At 54.4% G+C, this 12,177-nt stretch overlaps 1 protein-coding gene across 4 annotated transcripts in view; it reads right to left on the reverse strand.

Moving 5' to 3' along the window:
* Nucleotides 1–3,386, reverse strand: part of SIN3A (SIN3 transcription regulator family member A) — a 63,215-nt gene extending 59,829 nt beyond the window's left edge. For all 4 annotated transcript variants that reach the window (XM_075006742.1, XM_075006743.1, XM_075006741.1 and 1 more), the window contains exon 1: nt 3,012–3,386. The gene's annotated coding sequence lies outside the window, so the exon portion shown is untranslated. The remainder of the gene's footprint in view (nt 1–3,011) is intronic.
* Nucleotides 3,387–12,177: the final 8,791 nt, after the last annotated feature.

Consider the following 12,177-nt stretch of genomic DNA (forward strand, 5'->3'; position numbering starts at 1 on the left):
AGAAGACTGACAGGTATCTAGTGTCCATCAAAGCCACCCCTTAATTAACCAGAGCAGGTACCCTGAATACCAGGGTACATGCCCGCTTCTACACAGAAGTGCACTGGGCTACAGAACAGCTAACTATTGACAAAGAGAAGAAAAATCCTCAAAGCAAACATGGGCCCACAATGCCGACCACATGGCAACCTCAGACATCTATTCTTTAATTAGCTATTTGAAAGGTACCTCACTGTACATACTATTCTTTAAATAAGTTTGTTTGCTTAAGAGGTACTTAGTGATAGCAGACACTAAACTAGCCACAGGTGACAAATTTAAGTAGGTCTCTATTCATATTAAATAATTTCTTTGATCCTTTCCAGTGGTAAAACACAATTCTATAAAAACAAACACCATTCATCTAATGTGGTTAGACTAACTAGTTCCACAGATAAACTGGACTGCAATTTTTCAGAAAAAGCTGGTAATCAAAAACTTCACACGTCCCTCATGATGGTGTTGGTCACTTTAACATTTTCAATTTAAACAGCAAGTATTTGTCGGTTTCACACAGTGTCAATAGTCCAAATATGTACATCTTGCTCTGAGACAGCAGACCTATATCTTAATCAGATACCAGTTTATACTAGTGCTTGTACTGTATTCTGTGATTCATTGGCCCAGATTCAAGAAAGGCAAAGCATTTCACAAGACAAATACAAACTATGTTAATGCTTCTATGGCTTACAAGAACACCATTCTCAATTACCTACAATCCTAAGTAAAACCCTAATGCAGTTTTTATTATTGTACAATAAGCAAAGGGGTAAAAATATGAAAGATCTTTAAGTCACTGATCACTGCAGGTCACCGATAAGTTTAAAGACAGTGAAGCACATGCTTGTACAGAAGGATGCCATTTCTTGATTACAATATGTAAATATGGCAGAATACTATCAGAGTGATTATCAGACTCCTACATGCTTATGTTATTCTGAACATAATTCTTAAGCATAGCTTTGCAGTAATTCTATCTCGAAACCTCAACAGTCATTTGATGGCAGTTCTTTCACAAGCAACCTAGGAACTCAATCTATGCATCCCTTCAGATCAGGTGTAAAGGAAAAAAAAAGCAAACTAGGCCACTTACTCTTAAGTGATGCTGCATCCAGAACCAAAAAGGAGCAGCAGAATTATACACACAGGCACCTAACCATGTTTATAGTTATTACTGGAAGTGCTGCAAAAGTAAAATATTGCTTTTAGAACACTTTCTACAGGAAATAAGTCGAATATTCCGGACCACCAGGCACTCTTGAACAGACCCCAAAATCTCTTTTTTAACTTTCTTTGGAGTCTGTTCTTTGACCAAGAAATTTGGACCTTGACAAAACATAACTGAATATGGGAATAAATGCCATAGGCTGAAAGAAAACATCTAAAGATTTTAGTTTAAGTTACACGCAATCCCCATTGAAGTCATCATTTTCAGCTGCTCATCCACACCGGCAAGTCAGTTCAATTGTCACACCACAGACGTGTTTTATCTAGCTCCCAGATCGGTAGTATTTGTAAACAATGATAGCAGTGTGCAGTGAGGAATCAAGTGAGAGTAACCTACTAACTGAAAATCAGCCTTTTTTTTTTAAATTGGTAAAAAAACTGAGGTTGCTGATTACCATGACTGCACATCATTAACAAGATATTTAAGTTCCTCACACCAAAGTATTACACAACAGGTAATCTTACAACAAAAACATGCTGTAGTAACTATACCCATCTTCCTGCAGTTCCGCACGCTGGCTCTGCCTGCCTATCTCCTAGCTGGCTCTGCACATGCATGGAGCATCTGAGGACAGGCACAAGAGGCTGATGATTAATGCAGAAGCTACAGCCATACTATACTATGGAAGTGACTGGCTGCCCCTCCCACATGATCGGGTACACTACAGTATGAGGAACCAGTTCCTCTCTCTGCCCCCCATAAACAGGGACGCTCCTCTGCCCAGCCCCTTAAATAACCCGACTGCCCCTGCAGAAGCCCCACTGGCCAGCGCAGCTGGGACCGAGGTGGAGACGCGGATGCGCTCCGGACACCTCCCGACACACACCTGGGGCACGTGGGAAGCGGGCTAGCCCCTGGCCTTGGCTGAGCCGGCCAGCCCCCAGCCCAGCTCGGCGGCACAGAAGGACAACGCCGAACACCGCCGCCTCCCTGCAAGGGCTCAACTCCAGCCGGCATCCCCTGTGCGGCTGGGCTACAACGGGGGGTGGGGGGACCCGCCGGACGAGCGCCACCGCCGCGTGAGTCTAGCTCCGCGCTTCTAGGCGAGGCGAGGCGGCCCGGCCCCCGGGGGCTGCGTGCAACAGACCCGCGGGAGGAGTAAGTGCGGGAGCGGCTGGGCGCGCTCCAGCCGGGCCAGCCCGAATGGGGCGGAGCTCGCAGCGCGCCGTGTGTCCCCGGGAAGGCGGAGCCTGTGTGCACGGCCCCCCTGACGGACGGGCGCGGGGCGGAGCCCCCGGCTGAGCGGAGAGAGGAGGCGGCGGCGGCCCGGGAGGTGGAGCCTGCGTGGACCGCGTCCAGTGGCGGGGGGAGGGGGCGTCCCAAGGCCGGGGGCGGGGCCCGCGTGGAAGGCACTCGGTACCGGGGGAGGGGGGAGTGGCGGTGGGGGCGCCCTGCACTCGGCCCCGGCAGGGGAGGGAGGCGGACCCACACCCGCTGCATCCAGCCCGGGAAAGGGGGCGGCTGCATGGGCGATGCGGGCGGGCCGAAGCCAACCAAAGGGCCCGGGAGGCTCGTCCCCGCTCAGCCGCAACCCGGGCCGGAGGAGGGGGCGGGCCCTGTGCGCCACGCTCGCCGGCGCAGGGAGCCCCCGGGACTCCCGCTCCCCTTCCCGCGGGGGCGCCCGATGCGCGCGGGCCACCGGCGCGAGTCCCCGCCCCGTACGGAGCGCGAGAAGGCAAAGGAGCGACCCGCCCCCCGCGGCGCCCGGCGGGACTGTCACGCCGCCCGACCCCTCGGCGCTCACCTCGAAGCCGCCCTGGCGCCGGGGGATGTCGCCCCGCCGGGAGCTGGCCGGGCCCCTTCTCCTCAGGCGGGGGCGGCCCGCGGGTCCCTTCTCCCGCCTCTGGCGGGGTCGGCGGCAGCTGCTCCGGCGGCTGCTCGGGAGGGACGGTCCCTGGCGGGCTTGGGCTGTGGGAGGGCGCCCCGGGCCCGGCGGCTGCTCCGGGCGGGGTGGGGGGGGGGTCCCCGGGCCCCTCCTCCTCCCCCCGCCGGCTGGGGCGGCGGCTGCTTGGCTCCGGCAGCGGAACTGGCGAGGGGCGGCTGGGCCTGGGCGGCTCCGGGGGTCGCTCGGCCCCGGTGAGGGGGGGGGGTAAAATGGAGTAACCGTCTCGGCGGCGGCCGCCGAGCGCTGCCCGCTTCTCTGTTCCCCGGGAAATCCCGCCCCTCTCCGGCCCGGGGGGAGACCGCCGCACTTCCATTGGGTACGTCGCTTGCCACTCGCCGCCTCTCCCAATCACGGTACAGTGCCCGCCCCCATCCCCCGCCCCTATTGGACACAACCCCCAGGAAGGGGATGTGAAGGGGGGGGGAACCGAGGAAAAATGTCCGTATAGGAAACAAACTCCGCCCAATCCCTCCTCCATTCCCTTCTCATTGAATGCCGCCTACAGGAACCGGTCAACAACTGGATTACGCGCCCGTCAGTCAACGCGAGACTCCCCCCCCATCTCAGGCTCCGCCCCCCGCCTCCTAAGAAGCTCCGCCCCCTCGCTGGGGAGCCCTTTTGTGGAATGTTTACATCGGCGAGCGGATCCTAGATTCTTGCCCCTGCGCATCCGCCCGCAAAGCCGGGGGACGGTCAGCAGCTGCTGCGCGGCGTGGCCCGCGCGCCCTGTGCACCGGCCCCCGTGCTGCGCCAGCGTGTGCCCTCCGGCACGTGCCCTAGCACTGCACAAGGCACGGGCGCCACAACTCCACAAGCTGCAGCAGGGGCATCCCTCGCGCGCGACGCATGGGTGCAACAAGATTCGGCCGCAAGGCCAGTAGCCCACTTTAATACACGCAGGCACCAAACGACAGCAGCTGTGCGCTCGCACGAGTGATGCATGAATGCAACAAGTTGCATGAGGTCATTCCGACCCCCAGCTTCAGGATTACCTGGGAGTTATTGACTCGCTTGCGTTGGCATGCGATTTAAACTACCATGAAATAGCGTGGATATCATCCTCCCCGAAGCTAGTTAGTTTCTTTCTACTCCTATCAACCCAGTTTTAAACTTGCAGCAACTTCACAGGAGGTAAGAGGTAAATCCATACTCCACCACAGGAATTATTTAAAAACACCATCAGCAAAACTGTAGCAGGTTGGTCTCACTAAATCACAGCCTCCTGGATTTGGAATCCAGCCTCAGAGAACTGCAGGTCATCTACTGAGCACATATGGATCAAAGCCACCCCAAATGCAAACAGAATGGAGAAGGTAGGTTTCCATTTCAATATAAAGTTCAGGTTTTTCACAAGCACATAGAAGAAAAGGCTGCCCCAGGATTAAACAGGTGTCATTTTTCCTCTTGTGTGAAGATGGTTCCCCTCCTCAAAGTTTCAGCCAGGAGGCATTAAGTTTGTCTCAAAGGACAGACAGGCCGGTAAAGCTAAACAAGCAACAACAACAAAGTAAAATGTGCATTTGTTTACATAAAGCACTATGACTTTGCATGACCGCAATCTCTAAATAACTGAGACAGTCCAAGTCTGTGATCGCTTTTATCCACTGTGATGGCTGCTTTATTAATTCAGCAAAGGTTATTCTGTATATTTGCATCACTGAAGATAAGTAGAACACTAACCAACTGCCCTAGAAGCTTCTTGAAGCCAGCAACATGTGTAATTCTCAATCTCAATACTTCCTTACTAGGGAAGAAAGTGAGACAGTGTATCCAGTACAAGCCCAATGCTTCCAAGGGAGAGGAGAATAGTCAAAATAAATCCCTAACAGTGTATGTCACAATGAATTCCTGGCATTTGAAAACTGTCACCCTGCAGACAATGAAAGAGGCCTTTTGGTAATACCCTAATGAAACTAGTCTTACTGCCCCTTGCCTGCCAAAGACCAGTGCCCTCACACACGCTTTCTGTGCCAAGCCTTTAAACTGTCCAGAATCCTTATTATTTGAAAGCATATTTGGTACCTCAGATCCGGTCAAGAGTACACCCAGAGACATTAACATTTTCAGAATAGAAGAGCCTACGGTAGTAGACATGGGACAGACCAGACAAAAAAGAAAAGCAAACAGGACTTAAACACACGGATGATGGTATTTTTGAAGATTTGGTTCTACACCTCTGTTGTGTGTTGCCCATACAACACTCTTTTCTCTCTCCTGGCATAAAAAGGGACAACATCCAGATCACTTAGAGATTCTTTCACCTTCCACATCGGCTATGTCCATGCAACAGGCTTTTCCCAGCAAAACTGGGCTTTTGTCAGGGAAAAAACGTGGAGCGTCTAGATGCAAAACCTGCTTTGTCGACAGTTTGTTGACAAATCCCAGCCCATCCGCTGGCAGCATTGTGTACCTCTCCCCATTCAGGTGCATCGCCTCTCTCAACAGTGTTCTGCTGACAAAACAGCTGCGTGAACACTCCTTTTGTGGACAGACAGGGCTTCTGGTTCACCCCCCAGCCCTGTTTGCAGAGCTTCTAGTCAGCTGTTCTGATCAGAGAGGGCTGCTCTCTGTTGACAGAGCAGATTGCTCTTTCCATCTGCTTTTATGCATAGATGCTATCTGTCCACATAAGTTTTGCCAGGAAATCCCTCCTAACCATGCTTTCTTTCGACAGAAGTTTTATTTGGAAATCCCTTCCAACTGCGACTTTTGTGGACAGAAACTTCTTGTGTAGACCTAGCCATGCAGTTTAACCCTGCTAAGTGTGTAATACCAAGTGGCAAGATGCTGCCTGTTGCTGCAGTTTCAAGCAAGCCAGGTTCTGACTGTAGTTAACATTACAAGGTGAGCAGGTTACCTATCTCCCAGTCATCTCAGAAATCTTTATTCACAGTGCATATACACACACCAGCCAATAGAGCTACTATTAAACCACCTGTGACTTTCCTGGCAGCCCCCACCTCCAGCTAACTCCCAGCAGCTTTGAAGCAGAGGTTTGTTTTCAAATACCTTCCAACGCGACTGGGCTTGTAATTCTGAATTAAGGGAGACTTCAACCAGGCTCCCTTGGAAAGAGCAGTCCCTGCCAAGGAGAAAGGCTTCTCCTGCTTTACAATGAGTCAGCTTGGTAAAACAGGGAGGAAGGGAACTGCTTTCTCTGCACTGTGCTATCCCATTCGGGGCGCCTCACCGGTCCATAAAAACTGGGGTGATTTACTCTTTTGCTCCGCCCCCTTAGTGCAGTGCAACGCTGTTCCTACAAACAAGAGAGCCACCAGGGCTACTACTTCCCGGGTAAAGGAAAATAGGCCGCCCCCAGACTAAAAGGACTGGGGTCATATCCACGTGTTACACATCCCAGCCACATGTTGCAGGAGAGAAGCACAGCCGGGGAGGACAAACACCACGCAGGCAGAGCTCCCTCTGTGTGTGCTCCTCGCTGAGTACAGAGCACAGGCGTTGCAGCTAACCAGAGAGCCGAGACCTTGTACAGATCCACAGCTTTAGAGCCCCTGAAACCGAAACCAAGCCAGCAGCCTGCCTGCGAGGGGCTCGTTCAGCCCTGGACGGAAAGGAATCGCAGCGAGGGAGACGAGGGCAACGGAGGAGCGGGGAGGGTGCGGGCCCGCTAAGAAAACGTTTGGAGAAAGCCTGCACCGCTTTCGCATACGCCGGCCGGAAGACCTCGGGGGCGGGTAGGCCCTGCTTTGGACCCCAGCTATGCCTTCGGGCCTGATCTCAGAGAAGGGGGCGACCTGTGCTTCCCGGCGGCAAGCCAAGCCTCCTGGCGCCCGAACTGGACTTGGAAGGGAGAAAAGCAACGGGGAAAGGGTGATGGGGTGATTCTTTCCTGGGGGAGGTGGGGCGGGCTCCATGCACATCACTGCCGGCTCTTAACCTCCGCTGGGGGGGCGCCAAAGGGGCGATCTATTTCAGATACCCCGCCAGGGAGACTCCTTGCAGTCTCCGAGTTAAAACTCCAGCTGGATTTCTGCGGTCTTCTCCCGCGCTGGCAAACACGTGCAGCCCGGGGCATGGAAACAGGGCCGCCAAGTGCTTGTGCTGCTAAGCAATAGGAGCAGAGAGGAAGCTGGCCGGGGACAGCGGTGCAGCGAGCTACCTCCCTCCTAAAATAGCCTAAGCAATCGCTGCTGCGCTGGCCCAGGGGGAGGGGTTTTACTGGGCAAGAACAAGAAGTCCTGTGGCACCTTACGGACTAGGTGCCACGGGACTTCTTGTTCTCGAAGATACAGACGAACAGGGCGACCTCTCCGATACTGGGAACCAGGCACCCTAGCAGGTGCCCCCACCCAACAGGAGAGCTTGTGGGGGAGGAGGAACCGCCCCTCCCTTTGCCGGGCACATCATCCTCGGACTGATCTCGGGGCGAATCCTTTTGTCTCTAAGCCCCGCCCCCCCTCTGAGTGCGCAGCTTCACTTCCGGGATGGCTGCGCCCCACGTGGGGCGGATCTATTACACGTGGGGTGAGACGGCGGATGGGGCAAACGCTAGCGCCGCCTTCTCCCCTTCCTCCATTCCCCGTCGTTTGCGGAGGCGAAAGGGGCGGGTGGATGCTTTCGTTTCTACCAATCAGCGCCAAGGAGAGGGCAAACTTCCCTCCTCCCTCACCCCGACGGAAGTAGGGAGCCCTTTTCCAGTCGGGAGGGGAGGGGAAGACCGACTTGAAATACAGCCAGGGCTCCAGAGAGGCGGGGCGATTGAAGAACCCCAGCCAATAAAGCAGAGGGGGTGGGACTAATTCTTCCACCCAATAGGAGAAGGGCTGATCCTTCCCTATGACTGTATGAGGAAAGCGGGAGGGGGCTGTGCGTGTGTACTGCGTATTCACTCTTAAGAGCCCGTGCAACAGCGGCGGAGGGAGACAAGAGACCCCCTCCAGCACAGGACAGGGAAATATGACTCAGGCTGGTGGGAGCCGGCCGTTGATTCCCCCCAGTCGGGTCTCCTCTAGGCTGGAGAAGGAGAATCCCCCTCCGGCTCCCCAAACCCGCCCCTCGTCAACTGTAACGTGAACCCTTCGCTTTCCAGCCTGCTGCTCCCGCCCCCTCGAGTCCGCCTCGCAGAAGGCAGCCTTACTGGCGGCCAGCGCGCGGTCTCACGTTGCTAGCTCGGTAACAAGCCCATCTTCCCCCCGGACCAGCCCGGCACGGTAGCTAACTCCATGGAGATCAGGCTAACACCCTAAATCTCCTGCATCGGGCGCTCGCACGCTCTGCAGCCTTTCCTTTTCCCGGGTCAGAGATAGAGCAGTTCAGCCCCCCCCCCCCCACCCCAACACACACACTCCGCCTCCCATGCTCGGCCTTTACAGCCCCCGTTGCTTCCTGAAACTATTCTGAGCCCCTCTACACGAGAGCAGCAAGGACGACCAGATTGCGAGAGAAAAGGGGATACTCCAAACCCGGGGCTGTTCAGCTTTCCCTCCCCCCGGCAGAGGAGGCGGGGGTGGAGAGACGCAACTCCATGTTTGCCAAGGGAATCAGGCTCAGTCAGCCGGAGGAACGCGAGATCGGCGGGGCGAGAGAGCAGGAAGGCGGCTGCTCCGGTGTGGGGCGCAAAGTGGGCGGGAAGTCGCGAGCGTTCGGCAATGGAACGTTACCAGGTCAACAGGGGTTCGGCGGCGGAACGTTCGCGCGGCGCCTGGCTACTTTACGTTCGGCAATGGAACGCCGCGGCGGCTGCTGGAGGCCGAGCTCCAGCTAGGATTGTTTACGTGGGATTTTTAAAACAACAATCGCGCAGCGGCCCGTTCAGCGACAGAGAGGGAAGCCAGAGCTGCAGCCCGCCCCCCACCCCCTACAGGCGGCTGCCTCTCTGAGAATCCATTCACCCGCCCCCGCCCAACAAGTTTCACGTAGAGAAGCTGAAATCTACGGGTTCCGATTCCGCCCTCCCGGCGAGTGAGACATCCGGCCTTGGGGCTTGTAAACGAGATGCACGCTCCGGCAGCGCCTGCAAAGCCACGCACGGAGCTGGGCTTCAAAAGCCGCCCGTAAACCTACTCAGTAAACTCCTAGCCCTCCGCCCAGGACCCTGACCTGCAGCGCAGCTTTGTTTATGCCAAGCAAAATAAGGGGCGGGGAACTGAGCTGCCCCCTCCTCCTTCTTCTTTCCCCAAACTGCACGGAACCCAGCCCGAGGTTAAACGCCAGTACAGCGCACGTCATCCGGCCAAACGCCCGCTCTTCTCGGGGCTCCGGGCAGTGAAGAGCGAGGGCAAAGCAAACCCGCGGGGGAAAGTGCTTTTGATTTCTCCTCCACGGACCCGACCGCTGAGCCCCTCTCCCACCCTGATTAGCAGCAGCGCCTCCTCCCCCAGTCCCCGCTCCGGCCCTGCCCCGGGTGAGCTGAAATCCCCAACCCCCAAACGCTCAATATTTTGGGGTGTAAATTGAAAGCAGCTGTTACATACCCTCAAAGCCCAGGCGAGGAGTCCTGAATGGATGGGAACTCCCCTCAGACGGGATTGGTCGCTGGCGCCAGCTCGTCACTTCGATCCCACCCATCGGAGGAGGGAGGAATGGCCAGATCCCGCCCTGCACTCCAGGCCACGCCCCCTGCCCCCAAACACTCAGGGCTTTGTGCTGTCTGTGTACCTCCGACTCGCGCCTGCACGTCGCGGGGGTGAGGCTGGCGCTGGCACACCTGGCTTGCGGCCGCTTGGCTTTCCATTGGTGCAGCTGTACAGGAAGCACTCCCTGAGCCTACCTGTGACAGGGCTAGGGGCGCCCTGGAGAGGCGCGGCGCTGCACGGCAGGGAGTACAGCTGCAGAACCGTGGGTCTTCTCTAAGGCGAATACTGTGCCTCGTCCGGGCAGTCACTCCGCCATCCCGCCTGTACAGCGGGGGTCAGCCGCCAAAATAGCAAGGAGATCCCCCCCCCTTTTTTTTTAAGAACTTCGTTTGAAAAACTTATTAAGTCAAGAGCTGCAATGCTCGTGAATATGAGACTGTCCTTAATAAGTATCAAACCCTATTTTTATACCCCCTGTTTAAGAAAGAGTGCACACACTGGTTTGTAGCAGGATGCATGTTTTCTGCCCGACAGTCACAAACTTTTTACATATTGTTGCCTCACACTTTACGTGCCAATTTTCCTTCAAGTTTAATTTCAGTTTTCTTTCTTAAAACACCTGTTGTCCTTCGCAGCAGGAATGTTGCAAGCATCCTTTTCCTTTTCTAAATCAAGACATTATTAGCAACGTGATCAAAACACAGATACAGTATCATATCCCACAGTGCACGGCCCATATGAAAGCAGAAGTTATCCAAAGTTTCGAGATCACATGGCGCTTGCTACTGAGATGTGAGTTGTTTGTTGTTGGTCTTTTGAACATTCACCGTTTATGGAAAATAATCAGTTTTTTTTTTTTTCTTATCTTTGCAATTATAGTGTCAGGAGCCACAAAGAAGTCCTTAAAGAGCAACAGGTAGCAGACCCCAGAGGTAGAGTGTCTTCTCCCCAAGGATCTTAGGAGAGAATGCAAACATGCACCTTTAACAGCCTAGAGGTGGCCTCAAATGTGGGACCTCTAGAGCTTTGTGCAGGAGCTGCTGCAGTTTGAACTACAGGCCAGCTGGCCCACAAATTTGGTTATAGGGGAGACTCTTTCCTTCTGTGTGCAAGTGGTCTAGGTGCCATTATGTGGGACAGTGAACCACGCCAGGAGGTGTGATGGTTACACAAGATCGACCCTTGCAATAGGCTGGGACTGGGAAGTAAATATTATACCCTCAAAGGACAGACAAGGGAAACTGAGGCATGAAGCTTCAATGACTTGCCTGAGAGCTGTGGCAGACTGTGGAGCTCTGATCTCCTGAATCGCAGTCCTCTAAACGGTTTTACCAACCACACACACTTTAATAAACAGAGAACATCTAAAAGGCTGACAAGGGCAAGACCCTTGTAGGGTGGACAGAAAGCACAGGGACCTTTACAGAAGAGCAGTGAGAACCCTCAGGGAAATGTTGGGTGCCAGGAAGGAGCACCCTGCCCTCCACAAGTGTTGTATGTGTTCTAATTTGTTTGGCAGTAGACCCCTGACTTACGCAGGGGTTGCGTTCCTGCACAGTCCCGCATAAGTCAAATTTCACATAACTGAGGGGAGAGCCAGGAAACTAACCAGCACACCAACACTGCTGAGTTTTCTATCTCCCCTGAGTGACAGGCAGCTGAGAACCTGGCTCCCGCCTGTCCCCTGCCCACAGGAGAGGGGAAATTGACCAGCGCTGCTGTGCTGGTCAATTTCCCGGCTCCTGTCAATAGCAGCAGCCAAGAGTCAAGCTGGCACCTGACAGGAGCTGTGAAGCCACTCCTGTCAGGTGTGGCAGTCTGACACTCATGACCCCTGACAGGAGTGGGTAGGCTGCTCCCGCCGGACAGGAGTGGGGAAACTGACCAGTGCAGCAGTCCTGGTTAGTTTCCCAGCTCCTGTGAATGGCAAGGAGCTGGTGCCTGGCTCCCAGCTGCCCACCCTTTATGGGAGCCAGGAAACGGACCAGCTCAGCAGTCCTGGTCAGTTTCCCAGCTGCCCTGAGGGGCAGGCAGCCCAGAGCCAGGCACCAGCTCCCCACCACTCAGAGTCGCGATAACCCGAGATTCATGCAACTTGAGTGCATGTATCTCGGGGTTCTTCTGCCCTGTAGTACTTAACAATCATGGACCATGATCATGCCATGCTAGGTGCGACACACACCCACAACAAAAAGACAGGCCCTGGCCCAAAGATCTTCTTGTCATCTGTACACAATTTGCATATAAGATGGGAAATTACAGATGGCTCTAGGAAGATGGCAGAAGAACAGGAAAACAATGAGCCATGAGTGATCCTGAAAATCAGTAAACACTTGGATTCTAGGACCTGCTGCTTTATTCCTACGGTCAAAGGGAAAATCTGGATTTCGTTCTAGCCATGGTTGGTGAAGATCTGTAACCCTATGTCCAGAGACAATATGGAAGGTAATGGAATTAGATTTATCACTAGTTTCCACTAGAGAGGCAAG

This window comes from Carettochelys insculpta, chromosome 12 (genome assembly GCF_033958435.1).
Source record: "Carettochelys insculpta isolate YL-2023 chromosome 12, ASM3395843v1, whole genome shotgun sequence".
Lineage (NCBI taxonomy): Eukaryota > Metazoa > Chordata > Testudines > Carettochelyidae > Carettochelys > Carettochelys insculpta.